This window comes from Hetaerina americana, unplaced genomic scaffold (genome assembly GCF_022747635.1).
Source record: "Hetaerina americana unplaced genomic scaffold, ioHetAmer1.1.p SCAF_6, whole genome shotgun sequence".
NCBI classification, from domain to species: domain Eukaryota; kingdom Metazoa; phylum Arthropoda; class Insecta; order Odonata; family Calopterygidae; genus Hetaerina; species Hetaerina americana.
In genome coordinates, this window is record NW_027287205.1 from 64,593,772 (window position 1) to 64,615,689 (window position 21,918).

Genomic DNA, 21,918 nt, shown 5'->3' on the forward strand with positions numbered 1-21,918 from the left:
ATCTCGCATAATCCAGGGAGAGCAGAGCACGCGCAATTGCAATTCCGAAGCACTTCACGACTTCTGCAGGTTTATAAAGCCCAGATAATCAGCGTCAATGAGATTTACGGTTCTGTGCTGACTCCCAGCTCTGCGATTGCTCAGACATCAATTGTTCCTCTTAAACATAATATTTTGGGAAAATATGATAGAAGGCGAATTTTTTTTCAATTTGTTGTTCAGCCTTCATTGCCACCTTGTTTATTTCTCACTTTTAAAGCAAATGGTGACATATTTTCAGGAATTGGGACCAAAGTTGTTCTCTCCTTTTTTTCGGAGGTATGCTTCGTGAAATGTTGGGTATCATATCACCTCTCCTCGCAAGCTCATATTTATGAATTAACTCTGTATATGTAATGGAAATGGCGTTAGGTAGAGCTTCATAACTATGCGGCATAAGTTTAGTCTTGGTTACTGCCCTGCTCTTGAGCAATTTCATGAAGTTCGATGGCAAATCATGAAATCAATCACAAAATGGGTTTGATATACACCTCCATTGTTGGTCATTTTTCAAGTCGGAGTAATTAAGTAAATTCGCTCGAGTTTCATTCGTCTTCATCGAATATTTGACTCCAAAGCTGAAAGCACCGTCGCGGAGAGGATCGGGCACGGGAGCATGACAGAACATAAAGCTACCCCACTCTCGAATCAAAACCACACGCAAAACATCGGTCTGCTTTGCTGGGAGTCCCTGAATGTCCTCGGTGTCAGAGACTCAGCTGCAGGATCCAATGGCCTCGCCATTTCCTGGGCTCTTTTCGCTTTAAGGGAGAGGGAAAAATAATAATAACCGCTGTCCTCGTTATACGAGTAGGTAAGGAAAGATCAATGGCGAGAGTGCGGTCGAGAGATCGTCGGCGGCGTTGGCATGGGGACAGCTGAGTAGCCTGGTTCTCTTTTCCTCAGCACGCTTGTCCCACTCTCCTTCCGTCCATTCCTTGTTTTTTTAGAATAGTGGGGTTGTAAAGAGTGGGGAGATTACAGGGTTGAAGGGTAATGAGTGTTGTGGAGGAAAAGAACTAATTAGCTTCAAGGGATTGTTCGTAATGAGAGGATCTAACAAAGTTAACTGTAGTACTTCGCGAAAAAATTGGCTTAATGGGAACTGGCAGCTCTTTCTTGTTGTAGTGATTAAGTCCGTGTCATTCTTTTCCAAATACCTCGGGGATCTTTTGATATGCCTTGGCAGTTAGCTGTTGATCGAAATGCGTTCACTAATCCTTGGTCATTTCGCATATCTCGGGTATAAGATATGAGAAAACGGAAATGACGTAAAGTACGTATTGGAACAGCCTTCCTTCACGTTTGAAGTGTGAAACATTACCCTTATGTTGGGCCTATCTCAGGTGCACAAGAATGTTTAATCCAATTTGTGAGAGATTTTGCTAATACCGATTGTGCTTTAAACAAAATATTGAGATTACCAATACGAGTAATAGTAGTCTGACGTTGAATTAAAAATGGAAAATGGTATGTGTGAAAATTAATTTTTTAATTTACCTTTTAAAGTATTTATCTGTCACCTTTGTGTGACAGGAATTTTTCACTATTCCGTGAATACTCGCGTGCTACTGTTGTCCCTCGTGGTAAAATCTCTAGCTGGAAATTGTTGCTTAAATTATGCCTATTGATTAACATAAATGTTTCACACGCATGTTTTATTTTCAAAATGACATCTATTATTTGCTTGTGGAAGCTACTGGATTTATTCAGGGAATATTATATTCTCTTTCTAGACTGCGATTTGCATAAAGGTACTTATTTACGCTAGGTTTAGGGTGTTGTATGTTTAGAGAATGTCCCATCTGTTTTGGGCCTGGCAGCTAGTCTAATGGCTCTTAACGCAGAGGATCTGGGTTCAGCTTTAGTTACTTGTAGGATATCTTGGTTATTTTTATTCTAATTTGATTTCCTTAGAATGAATAAAATACCATCGTTTGTGATGGAAATGCAAACACGAAGTGCTCTAAGGTAGTGATTCTATGACGCTGGGATTCGTATGACAACCCCTTTGCTTTTGCTTCGCATGCATAGTTATTCGCATTACTGCATTGGAGAAGTATTGAGCGATGGAACTCATTTGCTTCCTTCTCAAATAATCGGATGAGAATTCATACTTTAATTTAGGCTCTAACATGGTGTTTTATATTCATACGTATATCAAACTGCATTATTTTGTACTTTTATCTGAAGTTTTCTCAATCATTTTTGTCATCACGCTTTTTAAAAAATAATGCCGCTATAGTTACGTGCCTGATGAATTTTAGTGTCTACAATTAATAATTATTTGACTTGTCGCCCAACATTTTGATGGTTTCGGTTGAATTAGATTCAGTGCTTCAGTCGTCAGCGACCTGAAAATCTGAGTCTTTTGCTGTCTCTCTCCATTTCGTTGTTTTCCTGCACGGCCTTTCCATTTTCTTCATTCATTATCTTCGCAATAATCGTCTTCCTAGTTCCACTTCCCTCTCCTTTTATCCTCTTTAAGCCTTCTGTAAGTCTCATAGTGTTCGTTCCTCTTTTAATTAGGGTTTTCAGAAACCTTCTGTACTTAAGCTTGAATTCAAAATTTTGGGAATCGTGCGGCAAATTATAGCCAAGCGTAGGTTTGTGCCTCATATCTTATGAGCTTGCCGTAATCTATCGTTTGTTCTTTCTTTACAAATTTTGTTTTAGGTCCGGCAACATACATTAGCATTGTCTCAAATTCAATTTATTTTTGCTATCTCCTCCCCTTACCACGGACTTATTTCATTTATGTACCACCAACTTTATGGGGTGGCCAAAGCCATTTTAATTCTTCGCCATTGAATTTAGCTCTTTTTCTCCCTCCTACTCACTTCTCCACAGTCTCTCACGTATTTCCCCCCTCAATACTCCATCTTGACCCCTTTTTTTTCTCTCCCCGATGGGCAATTTAGTCCCTCCCTCTCGCCTTATAAACACTCCCGAAACAAAAGCTCCCTCCCGAGACGAAATCACGCTCGTTCGGTCGGCGTTGTCTGAACCTACTTGGGAACTTATTTATGTGGAGCCAACCACCGAAACCTATACCACCTTATGGACTCCTGGCGACCACCCTTTGTAACTAGATGGAGTCCTTATCTAACCCATTGATGTGGCGCAAAATACACTTCGCCGGTCGCCTTTTATATCGCCGTCTGGATTTGTTCGGTGCAAATGCCTCCGACAATAGTTTATTAGTCTCTCTTTATTTTCTCCCGGCACCGTGGTCTTTTGTTGGAGATTCTATTCTTCTTCTCCTCCCAACTGCGCCTCTAACCCTCACAACCTTCAACCCACCTCTCTGCTCCTCTACATCCCTTCCGCAGGACCACTAGCTCGCCCTCCTTCCGCCGCGCTTCAGAAAAAGAGATTTCCCGCGTAAGATAAGTTGATAGGAAACCCTTTAGCTCGATTTCGGAGAAATTGAGGAGCTTCACAGGATTTCCGTCCGCCCCCTCTCGCTACGGCCAATCTTTTGTTGTTCCTTTTCCTAGTAGTTTTCTTATAATAAAAATTGGCTAGAGGTTTCACACTATTTCGAAGGGAAATTATGATCTTTCGCCGACACTTATCTCGGGTTTTACAGAAGAAATGTTAGCTTGATGCGGCAAGGAAAGGTTTCCCCGAGTTTTCTTCGGCGAATAAGTGTGCTCAGTGGTTTTGGTGGAACAACTTTCAATCACACGCATGGCTAATTATTTAGAATTGAGGACAGAGAAACAGTAACATTTTCCCAAGTGATTATTTTTTTTCGCGTGTGCTAGTTTTGAAAAGGCTTCAATGCATTGAGAATTGAGGTAGACTGATTGCTGTGGGAGATGCACATATTAAATTAATGCCTCGCATTAGTGTTATATGATCAGTATAATGCTTAAATGGAAAAAAATACCTGAGCATGTAGTCATGGATTTGATTATTTCGTCGACTCACAATTATTGTGATAATATTATTTATTTGCCCTTGAAAATATTTCTATTTAAAGGTTTCCTATAAAAAATAGCTTGGGAATTCCTGTTAAAACACGGATTAAAGCGAGGCTGAATTAACTTTTCAGAATAATTGATAAAATATAGCAAAATGTTTTACATATTTACCAGAGCTCTCATTAGTTTTAGCTACATTTTAAGTGAGTCTCATTTTTTGTCCACTATGGCATTCTTCAAAATAAAGTTGTACGTTTATACATTTCTATATTGTAATATGGGTTCATCATATTGTTACTCACTTGTATTCATCAGGGTGACCTTTTTTCATCCGGCATACTCTTCTTTTCTGGAATTCGTTGTATGTTATTACCAAATGCGACGAATATGGGTGTAATTTGCCCTGAAGCTACCCCTATCGAGAACGAACAGCCTCTGTAATGCGCGGCCAGCGAGTGGGAGCGGGACTGGACCGTAGTTTGTTTGTAGATAAAGGCCGCGAATTCTCTTCGACTTAATTGTTCTGAGTGTTTTGAAACATGCGCGTTATTCGGGCGGTAATGGGGGCTTTGGAGGAAGACGCCGGAGTTCTCGCCCGCTCCCTCCTTCCCCACCCACGCCTTCCCAGGGAACTGGCTTAGGAAACGTTTGTCCCGGTCCGGCCGGAATTAGCGCAATTCCATTGCCTTCCCCTAGCCGCGGGGCGAGCGATGGAGGGAGCTTCCTCCCTCGCACACGAAGAGCTCAATTCTCCCGTTCCAGCTCCCTCTATACCTCACGCCCTTCGCGTCCTCTCTCGCTCTCTTCTCTCCCACCAACTTCTACTCCATTCCACTCAGTTTTCGGGGCCGGCCCCATTTAAATCGCGTGTTTTGCTCTTGTGTACATGAGCATCTCCTCCCCTTTCTCTCTCTCTCTCCATTCCCCCCTCCCCGCCAAACACCAACCCAACACTCCTAGTACTAAAGCGCCGTGGCGTCAAATTGATGGCGGGCGGCTCTGGGCGAGAAAAGCGGTCTCTTTGCCAAACTTCGCAATTCATAAGTTCCATCGTTGGATGTGACACTCCCATCCGAGTCCTTTGGATCTTCCCTCTTTCTCATATATCCCAGCTGTAAGGGACTTCCTTGATCAGCGTCTTTAATGGTGCTTAAATGAAGTGGGAACCTGTGCTGCAATGATAAAATATTGTTTTGGACAGACAAGCTCATACTAGTCGATACGGTTTCTTTCTTTGCTTGTGCTCACCATTTAAAAGTTTCGCGCTGGACTACTTGGGAAGAGCACGGTAATTGAACGTTGTCGTGGCACTGTTCATGTCCATTTCGGTGTGACTAAAAGAAGTTACTCATTAAATACATATCAGTGTAAGATCTTTGTACAACTTGGTTGGTTCTTTTATTTTAATTGGTTTTTATGGTTCTTTTATTTTAATGATACAATTTTATAGCTGGCGCATATGTAAGATAATTGTCTCGTCTATTTACTGTCGGTGAGAGATAATAAGTTGGTAATAATTTAGGTGGAACCAGAAAGTAAATTCAAAATTAATTTTTTTTTAATATTTCAAATATTGAGAAGAACATTTTAAATATGCTTACTATGACTTACTTAGTTAAGTGTATATACTTTAATTATTATGAAGAATTGTTTATTGAAAATTATTCATTCAGTAGTGGTGTCCTTCGATGCGCATATGTTTTTATTTTTTGCGATTAATTTCTTTCGTGAGTTAACTACCTTTCTGGTAACGTAGCTCTAACGTTTACGCGTAGGAAGAGGTGTATTTGCATGACGAGCTATTTACAGAAACGCAAAGCCCGCTATTAAACGCTTTTCATCGCTGTGATAGGATATATATTTTCTGAGATGTGCGTACAGTTCCTGTGCCTCTTCTTTTTCGTAAGTATAATGTTCTTAAAATGTTTTGGAATCAATTTCAGGTTTTGTCTTGAAAAATTGGACTGAGTCCACTAATGCGGAACGTAACAATTTCTGCTCTTATTTATCCCCTCTTCGAGCTCGCAGCATTCGACAGCCGTAAATTAATTGCTGTATGACAAGTCAACCTTCTTGTATTAGCATAAATATTTAGTTAGTAGGGTTTAGTTAGCTTTGCAATTTTCGGTAATGTAGGACTCCTTATCGCCGAGGTACTGCCGAAGGCCTTATCGCCGAGGTATCGCCGAGGAACACACGAAGACAATACTGGGCCATCAGTCTCACGTCTGTGCTTAATTATTTTCTTCTCTAATGTGTTCTGTCGCTCACCTCCTTTCGCATGCTTTTCGCGTCAATGGATATTGCTCAGTTGCTCGTTGAGTAGATATACGCTGACAGATATAGACGTGTATGTGTGAATTGTGTGTTTGTAAATCTGCGCATATGTATATCTTTTTTCTCTCATTCCTCTCAATCTAACCCTTTCTCTCCCTCTAACTCCCTTAAATCCCTCTCCCCCTTTCTCTTTGTCCCCCATCTTTCAGTCCCTACTTCAATACGCCGCCTTTCTAGTATCAATCCAGAAGGGTGGAAAGGAAGGGAGGAAAGGACCATTCTGAGCCATGGCACCACAGTTTTTTCGCCCACTTGAACTTCCATCTCATCCTCTGGAACGTACCCAAGGCCCTGAGAAACGAAGCGAGAGGTCCTTTTTGCTCGCCATCCCACTTCCCTTCGCCTCTCCTCCTTCCCGAGACCCCTTCCCCGCTCCCAACTCCATCGTCACTCCACCACCCACGTTGTCCCACCCAGCCACCCCTGCGGGTCTACCGAACGGGGTTACGTTGATGCCAAACTCTACGTGGACTTCTTTTTGGACGTTCCTCCAGTCCTTCTTTGCCTTCCTCCTCCTCTCTCACTCCATTACCTTACGTTACGGTTTCAGAATTCGTGCAATGCAGGAATACATCGGCGGAGTGATTCTAAAGGGTTTGTCCGGAACCATTGTGTAGTGAATCAATGTCGCTAATAAATCAAGCCTGAAGATAAGAATGAACCTGAAAAAGATTTCACGGCAATGGAATATAATTATCGAATATTCTTAGTTGCCGTAGCACACGTAGTGAGAATAATTAATTAATGGAAAATTGCATCAAAGCTTATTACTTTTTCTTTTGGAAGCTTGCAAACATGTAATGCATCAATGAAAAAAACATCATGTGGCTGCTAGTATCTTAATAGGCTTTTTAGTGTTGTTAATCTTCTAACATAGTTCTGATCAAGTGGTTCTGAAAGGATGTAATTTGTTCCAACATTTCATGGAACTCTTTCAGAATCATAATACCTGGAATTTGATTCAATATTTCCGGTATTACTTAAATATACCGAAGTAACTTCAACGCGGCATTAGGAAATGAATGATAACGGGGAAATTTAAATCACCATGCGTAGAAAGTTTTGCCGCTATGAAATTGAAGGCATAATATTAGCTTCAACCGAAGGATTATTGACTATATTCATGTGATGTGGTACTTGAAAGCTCACCTTCATTCTAAGAAAGAATGGATAGTAACAATTTTCCGCTAGATAAGTTTAATAGCACGACCCGGTTTCGATGTATTACATCTTCAGGTCTGGGGAAGATGATGTAATACATCAAAACCGGGTCGTGCTATGACATCTATGTAGTGGGGATTTGCTCTTATCTTTTATCTATTATGTTCAAATTCCACCATATCACCCTAGAAACTATTCAATTTGTACCTTCATTCAGTTTACATTTTTACTTAAACTGGTTATTAGTTAATTTTGAGATAAATAATCGCCATTTTCCGGCTCGTAGGTGGAATAAAATTGTCACATCGCTGCGGTGAAGGTACTTGAACGAGATATCTCGAAAGATGTGCGGTTATTCCACGAATCAACGGAGACAGGCCAGTCTTCCATAAATCTGTTCATAATCTGTCCGTTTCTCAGTTGAAGGGAGGCGTATTAAATGGAAATCTCATCCCGACGGGGCACTTGAGGGGATACCTCCGTGTTGAGCTTGCATTGCTGTATTTTTTTTTGGCAAACATTTAGGGTCGTCACGTTTCTCCATGGTGATGTGCGCCCATGGGTACTGGCAGATTAATCCAGCAAATGTAAGGAGGATTATGTGTGTAGTTACGGGTAATAGGGATTGAAAGTTGCAGGCATGGGGGAGCGCTTTAACTCCCCCGTGCTTTAGCTTGAAAACGATTATCTTTATAACGTCCCAGCCATGTCTCTTCCCTCCCATGGCACCCACGCGTCTGTTCTGGCTGCCTACCTCATTGTCCGAGTGATGTATGTGCCTGTAGCATTCCCTCCGCCTCCTCCACTTGTCTTATCCTATGCAAGGGTAAAAGACGGAACTGTCTATTCCCTTAGTTCCCCATCCCCCTCTCCATCCCAATTCTCTCGGCCCAAATTCTCCCTTTCCAATCCTCATCCCTTCAACTTCTCCACGATTCCCTTCGCGAAACAAAGATGATGTTGTGGCTGAGGAAGGTTTCGGGAAGGATTACGGGGCTTGCACCGGCAGCAAGCCTTTGCTTGCTTGTTGTTGTCTTGGAGAGGACAAATGAAACGCTGCGAAATCCACTTCAAGCCCCATCCGACTCAGCTTCTTCACCCCCTTCTCCACCACCTCTCGCCGCCCTTCCACTCACCATCCTCCCCAACCTTGCCCCCTCCCACGCTGCTCCCGTCATGTCCACCCCTCCTCGGCTTCCCTCTCCCGCTTCCACCTGCAACGCCAGTGCCATATTCTCCTTCGCTTTCAAACCTTAGCATTTCACCCCCACCCTCCACGCCCCTTACCCGTCTCCTTTCCACTCCTTCAGCCTGCTTACCACTCACCTTCCTTCATATCCATCTCCTCGGTTCACTTTTTCTGTCTCAGGTTGTGCCTTATCTCCAGACCTCTTTCCCTAAGCTGAAACGCGTGATGTACGCCGTACATTTTCTGTGATTAATGGATCGCCCAGTCTTTTACCAGTGTAAAACCTGCGAGGCAACTTCCCTTTCGTAGTGTTTCAATCTAATAAAGTGAGAATTAATTTGTATCAGTCATTTATTTATCTACGTGATGATTTTCGGTTTTGGTTTTCTTAGCTAAATTTCTTGCTTTTCAACTTGCCTATTTTGGGTGAAATATTTAGGTGTGTGGCTGTATCGGCGCGAAGATATGCCTGATTTTTTTTCACACAAAAAAATAATGCTATGTTTTAACTGAGGACTCGGAATTTATTATTTCTGTAAATACTAGAAACTCAACTACAAATTTCAGACCGAAAATATTTGATGTTCCTGTCATGTGCATGCGAAAACATATCCATCGCAATGGAGGCCAATCGTTTCTTCGGCGCGTCACAAAGGCGGATTTTTATCTCTTGGCGAGGAACAAGATTTTGGTGGGATGATGGAGTGAACGTATGCTGTAGAAACCAAATAGAAGTCAACACATCAGCACCAAGGAAGCATATGAGAGTATATTGTGGATGCAATGCAACACACCAATGGGATGCATTGCGACATATCCCAGCGCAGGAAATGGAATCGAATCAGCCCTTTTTTGTATGATTTAATAGAAGGATGTCTTGGAAAATATTTGATTAACTTACCTAGGCCGAATATTTACCTACCAAAAACAATGTTTGCATGTCAGAAACAATATTTTTAAAAGGTAGCCCAAAATGCTACGGTGAAATTCCGCTTATTTGGGAAAAAACGAAATTTTAGCTACGAGAAAGGAAAAAAACTTAAGCTTGTAAAATATAAAATGGGCGACTTTAGGTAATTTCGCATTTTTTTGTTACTATGTATATTTTTTTAAGTCACTAAATGCAATGCATCTTATGCATAGTTAAATATATTTTTAAGCCGATTGAATAGTTATTAATTTTATTTTTCCTACATTTTTTATAATTTTACTAACTAATCGGTCATTTTCTTCGACGCTACCTAAAGATCAAGCGTGATCATGATACTCCTTATTTTATTTCTGAAATCTGAACAACAATTATCATCAGTCGATGTTATGTCGACATGCTGTAATATTTTTATTATGAAATGAATAAATAAGAGGGTGAATACTTGATCTCTTTACATATTTTATTTTACGCGGAACCTTCCTTTCAGTTAAAAATAGTCTTTTTCTATTAAAAGGGCCGCAAAATCCGCACCTGGCCAAAGACCGCCTCTGACCTAATGTAGAAATACATAGATGTGAAAGAAGTCGTCGTGGAATATCGCATAACTTTCGAGTGGCTCGAAGAAATACCTATACACTGGGTGCAGTGTGATGCACTGGCAACTCCTTTAAAAATTGTACCTTTTATAGCCCCTGAATATTTCACTCTCCGAATTACGGAAGGTAGATGGTAGAATTAAAATATGTGCTGTCCTTTGTAACTGGACGCATTTGTCGTAGTTGGTTCCCTAAGTTACACTTGCAGTGGTTTTCACGCAAGAACACTTTGGTACTGGGTGATTCTCTGGGAATGCTGAAAATATTTGGAAGATAAAATGGTAGAGAGCATATTAGTGTATATTCTCTCTAGTCACTCGCTTTCTTCAAATTTTATAATTTTTTAACGCCCAGGCTGGCCTTTCTCAGATATTTGGGAGCCCATGCGGGAGCTCTTTGTGGTCACAACTCCTAATCTCTAGGAAGACCTGAGTTAATGATGCTAAGAGATTATTTGCGGTTAGATCTGTCCTCAGGTGCTAGAGGAGGCAACAGTAATATTCAATTACATCGTCTGATCACTCTCAGGGTTGGCAAAAATTAAGGAACAAAATGGAGTAGAAGTCTCCTTTTTATTAGCTTTACCTCGTCCCACTATCACCCAATTAAAGCCTGACTCGTTCATCTTCAGCGTGCCCATCTCTTTTTCCCTTGTGATAATCATAGTCCGTGTGCGCATTCTCTTGCATTCCCAAAAAAATTCCCGTCTTAGTCTTCCTGACTCCATGGCTTCCTCCCCGGTGTCCTGATGGCATCTTAAATCCTTATTTGTCCTCTAGGGAGGACAGTCATATTCTACCCCTTATGTTTTCATTGGATTGAATTATTAGAGTATTTAGATACGTTTTACTGCCGTATTTTAATTCGTTGAAATAGCCCTTAATTAGCCATTCAGGTAGTATGTGGTTACTTTTTGAATCATTCTGTCGATTCATTCGTCCACTTTCTCGTCTTTGCCCGTAGTATTAAGTAATTGAAAAAATACTCTTGTCCGTGTATGCGTTATTATTGAACGAAATGAATGCGATTTAAAGATCCATTATTTTAGGTTGTTTGAAATTTCACGAGTTTGAGTATATAATTATATTCCCAGCGTATATTCTAGTTGCTATTATTTGAAATATAAACTTTCTCCGAATGAACATCACATTGCATAATATTATTGGCAATCTAATTAAGTTAATATATTCAGCTGAGTTAACATATGCGGCGCGTCGATACACTGTCGCAGGTACCAACTAATAATTTCGTTTCAAAATGATATATTTTTCCTTTCGCCAATTCAAAACCTTTTCTATGTCAAGCCTTGAATTAGTTTTACAGTGAATTATAAATTTCAAGTGAAACCCTCTTTTTTTTGATGATCTTTTCCGATGCAGTTGACCTTTTCGGGATACCTCAACCCCACCATTTTAATATGCTTTCAGTTAAATTAGTCGAATGATGACTAGGAGGGCATTTATTGTTTATTCATGTGGTAAAATTATAATATGCAAATGGGGAAAACACTGTTCATACCTCTTTCCTCAGATCTATTTTAAATGCCGTCCTCTAAATCCCGTGGTACTTCACCTGTAGTTTTCAGGGTGAGGGCGTCTAAGCGTGGCGAGGGCAGCCCTCGCTGTGCCGAAGCCTTAATCCTTTCCCTCCGCCCCTTCCCCTCATGGGATCCTGACTCCCTACAACCCTTCCTATCCCCTTCTCATGCCCTTCGAGCCCTCACCCTTCCCCTACGCCCCCATCCTTCTCCTCTCCCTGTTGCTTCCGCCATCTCATTTTCCGAGGTCGTCTCATGTTCCCCTCTCATCCTTTTCATCCTCCTCTCCCCTCTCCACCCCCACCCCGCATTCATTCTCATCCCGTCATTTGCAAAATTCACCTCGGCTCACCTCTTCCCCGCGTCACTGAAGCAAAAGAAGACCTGTGCTTTTGCACTGACTTGCAGTGTTCTTAGTTCCCTCAACCTGATGGAGGTGATAGTTTCGGATTATTGCTTTGTATCAGACGGATTTATCCGAGCACGCCGGCGTGGATGGCATTCCGTCGGAGCCATATAAAGGGGAAGTGATGATATGGCCTGGTTGTAAATTTGGCCTATTTTAGACCGTTCTCTCATCCGAGTAGAATGGCACTCCAGTTACGTGGACTTAGGAAGGGAACTAGATGAAATTATTCTTGCGAAATTTGGTAATCCTTTGGGTTCCGTGCATTTAGGAGCTAATGAGGCAAAAGTGTAACTGGTTTTGTAAAAATTATGGTTTACTCTCTGATTAGGCCAAGGATCATCAGGATTAGGTCAAGATGTACGTGAAGAGAACGTTAGTGATCTCAGTCCACTTTGATTACATTTTCAGTGTGTTACATTTCGGAGTGTACTAACTGAAGCCTTTGTTCAATTTAAAGCCTATGAGACTTCAGTCAAGAGAGCATATGAAATTCAGATTTCATTTGCTTGGGGTAGGTTCATGAAGTATAAATTTATCGTGAAATATTACAGGTCGTCGGTGTTATTAGTTATTCTCAGGGAAATATTAGCAAGTCCAAAAAAATATATTCGCCTTCATTGATGTATTCAAGTATATCCCATCGAAATATTTTCAAAGGAGTGGGTAGTCATTTTTTTAAGTACTGGTAGTCACTGCAAAGTGCAGTGTTACCACCTTTTCAAGCGTCCGCTTGGTTACGAGGAGAGGATTTTTTGCACTAAAGTGTTCCAGCTCATCTCATGTGTCGTTGAGTGGGAGAGGAAGTAACCAGGGCCTTTGCGGGTGACGCAAGTAAAAAAATTCAACGACCTACACGTGTGGAAAATGCATGGCCTACCCTTTTTGCAGGACGGTTGGGGGGGAGGGGGGGGAACGCGGAAGCCACGTTCTTCACTACATCTCTCTTCTGGGGTGAAGTTGCAGTTGATTCATAAGATCTTCCCGTCCTATATGGGGCAAAAGGATTTCCGCGTTTTGTTGTAGCTGTATTTACGGCTCAGATATTTACGGGTGCATTGAAACGTGTTCGCTCAATGCAACCAGTCATTGGGGCATTTGGACACAATAGCTTACCCGTATGTTATACCATATCGAGTATACTAGAACGTGTAGTTATACCGTGATATCAGTTTGATTTCATCCATAATAACATGGAAGCAGGAAGATAGTGTGCTGGCATTGGCGGAAGTTGTGAATGCGTTGGTAACTTAACCAATCTGATCGATGCGTACCTGGGTTGAGCGTTTATTTATCAAAGGTATAAATTAAGTCCCAAAGTTAAGTTTTATATTCATTCAGAGATGAAATACGTTTGTATTTTTTAACTCAATAATACTTGAACATGGACCTATTTATTTGTCATTTGTGTTTTACTATTATTTCGGATTTGTGAAACGATAAATGAAAAAAATTTTCAAGATTCTTATTGGTAGAGAACCTAAATAAACATAGCTCCTTTACACACAGTAGTATGTGCAGAAATTGTAGTACTATGCTGAATGTATACATAAAGCAATACATAAGTATTTTCTAGTACTTGAAAGTCGGTAGGGTATTTTCAGGAGAATGATATGGCCTCCTCCATGAGTCATCAAAATTATGTAATTGAAAAATATTTTAATCCTTTCGATAGATTTTCAATGCTGCCGTTGGTAAGAGAAATTTTAAACAACTTCACATTGTCTGCGTTACAAGAACTGACATCTGTATGTGATGCAACCTGCTTACCATGATTAAAACAGAGTAACAGTTATAAGGGATAATACATACCTGTATAATGGTTATGTTACTCACATAAAAAAAATGTTTTCCCAAGCATTTTCCTGATCATTTGATGTTAAGCCCAAAGCTTACCGAGGTAATAATTTGTAAGCCGAAAACGATCTTTTTATAAGTGGCTTTAAACGTAATTCACTCGATAATCTTTTCTACTTCCATAGAAGCTTGAAGATTTTTGTTGGCCGGAGGAAAATCCTTTTCCTCGTCATAATAGGATTTAAAAATAAAGTAAACACGTGTTAGAAACGCGCTCATTTTATTAGTCCAGTAATAATCATTTTGAATTAACCCAGTTGCTGTAAAATATGGACGCAAGATTAGGCAGGAAGAGATACTTGTTTTTTTTACTCCGTTTTTATGTGCCCAATTCTCCTTAGAACTTTGGATAGTAAATTATGGTAAGACATTTTGACTATAATTAACTTTTCTTCTGGCTTTGCTCATCAGCATAATTCGAGCAGTGCAGTCTCATCAATTGAAAAGGTGGTCCGGGCTTCGATAGAACGGGTGTCTCCGAAGTCTATGGTATATGAAGGGGCCGACTCCCTGTCAGGGTATTGTTTTCTTATGTCATAATCCCAAAGTACGCATATTATTAAGAAAAACGTTAAATGGGGTTCAGTGAAAAAGAAAATAATTCTTAAATGTTTCGTATAAATCGCCCGTTTTCATTGGTGAAATCTAATAATTCTTCTACTAATTTAGAACGATGCTAATATCTACAGTGTACTCCATGTCGATTTATCTATAATAACCCATTCTACGAGGCCATTCTTATGCATTTCGAGTTCTAAAATTCTGGATATATATTCCCTGCTTTATTTTGATGGTCCAGTTTTTTTGAATGGACAAAAGGCCTAAAGAAAGTATTTTAATTTAGGAAGCGAGAGCTGATGCTTTCATCTATCCTCGGAATTTTACATTCTCATGAGTTACTTAAATGCCATTAAATCCATGTTTATTTCGGGGCCTGTTTGACTGATGCAGAAATTTATTAAATACGATATTTCTCGGTAAGAAAGTACGTTAATGACGCTTAAAAACGTTTTAACCCGCATAACGCTGTTTGATTTGTGCCCTTAGTACGTAAAATATTTGTGACAATAGAAAAATAGTCGTTAAAACGACTCCATCGTTACTATATGATCCAGTGTTTTAAGTATGATATCGCACGAAGAGGTGATGGCGCTGGCTTTTACCCGCCTCGCCCGCATTTTCATTCCTCTCAGCTCTCGTTCCGAGTTCCCACGAAGTTCTCTGTCTCCCTCATGTCGTCGTACACTTCTCGGAGACATCATCATCATCTCTCGTCTCCCCCCCCCACCCCATTCCGCCATGTCCAGCCACCTCCATCGCCAGTCCTTCAACACAGCCGCTGGAGCGCTCCTCTGTTGAGATGAACATCCAGCATTGACGGTGTGGGCCCCTGCATTCGGGTGTTCTTTACACGGGACGAGGAAAAAAGATATTTATGAACCCGTCTAAAAATCTTTACTGGTTTTTCGCTGGTGTCCGAGGAATTTCTTTCGTTCCAATCCTGGGACCTCGTAGGTTGACCTTTTCTTTATCGTACAGTAGGGATGCAGATGCTGCGGGAGGCGGGCTTGTATGCTCTTAAGCATTGGGCCGAATTAGTTTTCAAACAGTTAACCAAACTCATCCCGAGTCCGTAGCCACCAGTGTTCATTTGCATCGGAATTTTATTTTCATTCGGTCGGTGTGTCCAGCAGAGTCTACGATGATAAAAGTTGAGTAGACTAGAATACAATTTGTTTCAATTAGAAAAAGATACGTACAATAACTGAGCTTTGAATTATGAATATAAAATGAGAATATGACTATTGGCTAATCCAATTAGTTAGTACTAATGCTCTTGTTACATAATTTAAATTCTTAATTGCCTAAATGTGCTCTCTTAAAATTGGATGTATTCTTCATGCGATTTTTAATTGAAAACTTAACTTCGCAATATTATGAAAAACCCACAGCGGGATTCTCCCGACAGAGCAAAAAGGTGCACTACATACTTCCTCTTAAATCCTGTTAAATATTGTTTCGAAGTATCTAAAAACGGCAATAATTGTGCTACACATAAAATTTCGAAATAGTAAAGAAGGAATAATTTTAAATAAGAAATTAAAAAAACGAGGGGTTGTTCTCCGATTGTTTTTTCGATCTAGTGAAAACCATCGTAGGAAAGAAGATAAAGCTTTCTTTAGAGGACCCGAGTGGAATGCATTAGGTAGATTAAAGAGGATTAGCTAACAGGGAGACAGGATTGGACTAAACAGTCTACTGAACTGGGGGGTCAAAAGCCTACTTATTCTATCAGACAAAAAACTAATTGAACTTCTGGACAGTGGGTTGGGTTTGATAATATACAATTTAAATACTTAGGATTATATTTTTTCTAGGGAGTAGTATGCTAATTTTCTTAGACACTCAAGTCTTTCGACCAGCCGTGGCGTGTTCACGGATAGGGTGGATGAGAATTTTACCAGTTGAGTTCCGAACCCAGAAACAATATACACAGTCCCCGTAAAGGGTTTTTGGGGATAAAATGATCCAAATAATGCCACATCTCCCATTATCGTATCCTTTCGGCGTTGATTTGTTTATTAATTTTCACAAAAATATATTTTTGTTCTGTCCTACAATCGCCTCTCTTTTGCGAGTTCTGAATATTGAAATTTATTTTTACTAATGCGTCGCATGTATAATCGTAATTGTTTAAAAATATAATTTTCTAGTAAACGGTTGAAGATCAGTGAGTTCATTTCCCTAATTTATGTAAACTCCTCAATCGGAATTTTACTTAGTTGGTTCTCACAGATGGTTAAAAAGACCTAAGGACCGTAAAACATATGTCTTATTTCATGAATTCCTAAAATGTACTTTTTTCCTGGATGACGCGTGTTTCCGAAAATTACCTTTTTAGATGCAATAATAACATTTCACGCTGCCCAGGATTTCCATGCGGAGGAAAACGTTATCCTTACGGCCGAAATCCGTCTCCTGCGAGAGATTTTTGTAACTTCCCATTTCCATGGTAAGGATTTTCAAGTTTTAACCGCGTGGAAGATTAAAGAATGCTTAAAGGAGCAGCACTGTAGGAATCCATGCGACTTTCCCCTCCTCCTCCACCCATCCTTCCCCTCTCCATCTCTCTCTCCCCCCCCTCTCTCTCTCAACCCTTCTCTTTCTTTTCCATCTCGTTCTTCCTTCCTTCTGCCTTAAATAGTGTCCCTTTGGCCCAGAACGGTGTCCCCATTACAGTCCTTCCGTTGTCGCTGTTTCCAGGGTTACTCCACCCATCTCGCCGTGTTCCACCCACCCCTGCCCTCGTCCCCACCTCTCCCTCCCTCCTCTCCACGTGCCATAATTCCTACCACCCAAGCCCCTTCTCTCCCCTTCGCCCCGTCTTCCCAAATCCTTTTCCCCTTCTCTCATCCCCGAAAAAGGTCATCCTTGTTCCTTTTCATTCGCTAATTTTTTTAAAGCTCATGCAAATGTGATGCCGTCGTGAGGTTTACCCAGAGGGTGGTTCTCGGTCCGCTGGGTGCTCTAAAGAATGGTGGCGGCGGTTGGGGAGTGAGTATGATGCAAGAAGGAAGGGAAGGAAACCATGCGACCTCACCTCTTCCTCACTCCGCGCGGCCCCGGGATGAAACGCGGGTGAAGAGGAGGGGTCGCCCCCATTGCGTATGCGTTCTCGCGGGGGCGGCTGGGGGGCTGAGGGGGAATGGCGGAAACCGATAGAAATAAAGCGAGAAAAGAAAATAATAATATGAGAGACTTCCCCTCCCGTTTTACAAGGCGATGTTGGCATCTAATCTGCCGCTGGGCTTGGACGTTTGGTGCGGCGTATTTTTTTTAGTTTATCATGTTAAAATGAGTGTACGTTTCCCGTTTGTTTCGATATCTTTTAATAATTCTGCGTTCATTTTATCTCTGAAATAAAGTTCGTTGCCATAATTTGAAACCCACCTTATCATTTTAAGGTTTGTATTAAAATTTTTTGTTGGGCTGAACGGCGTTAATTGTTTTCTTTGGTTAAAGAATAAACAGAATCGTAGTGTGTCTCTATTATTTACGACTTAATTACATGATTGGATAGTCCCGTTATCAGAGTAGCCCGGATAAATAATTATCATAGGGATATATCATCATTTTTACTGCCAGCAGACTGAAGTCAACTGCTGCAGTCCTCGCGCTTTTTATTTTTACAATTTTTAATTACGTGCAGCATTTATATAGTAACGAAGCAATTGTCATTCACTTTCCCGAGAATGTGCGACATATGAAATGAGATTACGAGTTCGTTCGACACATGTTTTACCTGAGTTTATTTTTTGAAGTTAGTGTTCCATTAATTATAATTATGATTCTACATGACGCTGTTTTATCATCATCACCTCCGAGCTATCCTCATATAAGCCGTTTCATAGTTGTAGATGATGTATGGCATATCGTCTATCATGCTTACATCTCTTTCCTCATCCAATTGTGAATCTAGGTTAACAGAATCTGGATACGCAAATGCACTTGCATTTAAAAGAATTATTGTTCCCACTCTGAGACATTTCTGAGCAAACTATTGCTCTGGTTGCTCTATCTTCAGCGGGCTCGACGCACTGAATATTACACTACTTCCTTTTGGAGGTGACTTGGGGAATCTCTGATTCTTTTACCAGCTTAATATTTCTTTTTTTTCCAATTCCTTAAAGTTTTCCAAACATTTAAATTAAAATTCTTGTGAATATACCTGTATTTTGATTGTTTTAATGATTGATTTTCCTTGCATAATTTTTCCCGATTTAGTTTTTGCTTGATTACTCATTGATAATGTTTCCTTTCTGTTTAGCTACGGGGGTTGGTACTTCCTTTCTTATTCTATCCAATGGAGCATCCCATCACCCGGCGGGACTTCCTCGTCACCCATGGCGATATCTCTTCTCAAACACGTTGGAGGAGAGAAGTCATTAGTCGCGTGTTTTCGTTACATTTCTCCAACTCGTTCGCCCGACACCCATGCCGCCCTCTCTTCCGTCGCTTGAGGCCCCTTCCACATCGCCCCGGCGCCGCTCCACCGCCAGCAACAATCGGGCCTGCTCGTGATCCCGGGCAACCGTTCGCTCGCCTGAACACGTAAAATGCTTGCATACGCGGAGGACGTCTTTAAACCTTAAAAGATCGGGGGGCGATAGCACCTCTGGAAAGGAGGCCAGCGTCTTTTGAGTAAGCGTTGTAACGTGTGTGGGTGCAGCTCAGGGTCGAGAGGTATCGCGGGCGTGGGAGGCGGGCTCTGCAAGTGGGTAGGTTTTAATTAAACTCCTCTCATGTCCCTGCACCTTCCCCCGTCTTGCTATTTTCCTCCCTCCCTGGGTTCCTTCGTCTAACTCCGACAAAGCCGTGCCATCGGGAGGTGGAGTTTCCAGCAACGGCTTTTTCCAGCGTCAACCGCCTACCGTGGTTCACGACCACACAAGCGGTGTAGGCCTTTGTTGCTAGTCGTAGCCTGATCGCTACTTGTGTGTGGGATTGAAGTGTGCGAAATACAGTTGGCAATCAAGTGTTCGGTACCTTTTTTGAATTAATGACCTTATATGACCCTGGATTTGATCGGTAGCCTATTTGCGTTCCTATTTATGATATTTACTAAGTTTGGATTCACCTCCCCATCTGGCTGTTACTTTGCCGTACTTATTCAGATGTATTGCAACTTTTGTAAGGAAAACTGTGTGAACTATGACAGGATTAAAGGAAAACACTAGAATACTGTTTAGAACATAACCGTTCGTTGCTTAAGTTTCTTTGCTTTTACAACGGCAACGTTGTGCGTGTATCAATTTCCTGATGGGATTCAAAATATTTTCATATTTACGTATATAATGTATAATGCGCGTGAAAAATTTTTAATTAGTTCTACTGACCTGTTAGTTTTTGGCACAGCATAAAAGATATTTGACATTGATTAACTGACATTTGACATTGATTAACATTATTGTCCTAGGGTGTTAGTTAAATTACTTAAATTTTTTTTCGTCAGTATGAACTTTGCAGTTTAAATCATGGGTGGAGTAAGTGGCTACTAAACCTTATGATAACACATTGAGACTTACGAATTCGGTAATCTATTCCCTAGATATCATCACGGACAGTCTTTATTCCAATTAGCAGAATAGGATGTTATTATAATATAATCTGTTTTGCTTAAACGTTTCACAACTCCGAACACCTGTTCGTGATGGGTGTTCAAGTTGTGATTTTTTTCCATGATAAGCAATCGCGTTGTCCAGAATGTTATTACGTGAGTCAGGTCATGATGTTTTCAGTTACGCGAATCTCTTTAATCGATATTTAGCTAACCTGTTAGAGCTTTTATGTTCCAAGTTAAAACGAAAATAAGTTTATATATTTTTTTTAAATCGCACCGGCGGAAACGCAATTCAAAATCTGCCTTTGAATTTTTCCCAAGAATATTGATGGAATGAAATAAATGTAGGTATGTCAACGTGGGCTCAAATCATTGGGTCCATCAGGGATGAGGAATCCTTTCTGGAATATCGATCAGCGTTTCGATGAATCTTGATTGGATTCGTAAGCTGTCTTCGCATTAACGAACGGAAATTCGATTAAATTATAGAGACCAGGTGGCCTCACTTCTTTCCTCGCGGAGGCGAATAAATGAAAATTCTGGAAATAAAGGCAAGATAGATATGAGCAAAGAGAAAGGAGACGGGAATCAAATCACACTCCAAAAATGATGCCGTGGGAGTAAGGTCGAGGAATGGTGATGGAGGAACGGATGTCAGGAGTGGTGAGAGGAAGCGGGCGAGGTTGTAGGCAGGAGTTTGTTCACAGATCCTCTTCAACCCCCCACCCACACCACCGCTTCCCAAACCCATCTTATTCTTATCCAGCATCATCCGCGATTCCTTGGTATCCCCCCCCCATTCCTCCTAGCTCCCTCCATACCTCTCCCGCCGCCCTCCCCGCCTTGGAAATATATATTATGCAAAACTGTTGGGGAGAATACATTATCGTCCCGGAGCCATTAGCTAATCCTGGAGACTAGAGCGGACGATAAATCCAGGCTGATGAGGTGGAATGGGGTGGGGAAGGACGGTAGATGGGAACGAAGGATGGAAATGGTAAAGGGGAGATGGAAGGCGTGTTGGTTTTGGTAGAAAAGGTTCCTGAAGTAGGTGCGCGGAGGAGGTTTTGGGAGGCCCTCCCTCCACGCTCTTATCTCCTTTGAAATTTATTTTTTTCTCTCTTCTCCCGAAAATAAATAATAAAACTGAGAGAGACCTTTGGTTTTTTTCAAACCCTTTATTTCTCCAGCCCTCTGGTGGGGATTTGTGGAAGTAGTAGAGATGATAAGCAGGTTGGGGGAGGGGTGGTTTGGAGAGAGAGGATGGAGAGATCGCGAAAGTCTTTTTCGGCGGAAGATTCTGAGGGAATCTTTTCGGTTCCCGATGAACAAAAGAGGATGAGAGGCAGGGGAGTGGGGAAATGGATTGATGGCTGTGTCGTATGGGACGAGAGAGAATGGGCGGTCTTACGTGTTTGTGTGTGTGAGCCCGCGGTCTTGGTGAAAAATTCCGGATGGGAATTTCGTGAGGTGGTGCAGGAGAGGTTCTTTTTTCGGAAGATGGTGGTTTTTGGCGGATTAAGAAAAAAATGGGAGTGGAAATTTGCATGGGATTCTTTCGAAGGAGTGGTTAAGGGGGTAAGGAGGGGAGGCACTATGTGGCGGAGTAACGGGCGAAAAAATATGCGGGTTAAATTTTGTGCAGGGTTATTGGTGGACGGAAATCCCTACCCCCTGAATATGCTCGAGAAGAAGAGAGGGGGGTGCAGGAAATTTTACCCTCCCCGCGGCAGGGGGGGGGTAGGCAAGGGTGGGTCTTTTCTTCGAGGCGAAAGGGTTTTTCTTGGCTTTTTTTGCTTCTTTCATCCGTATTTT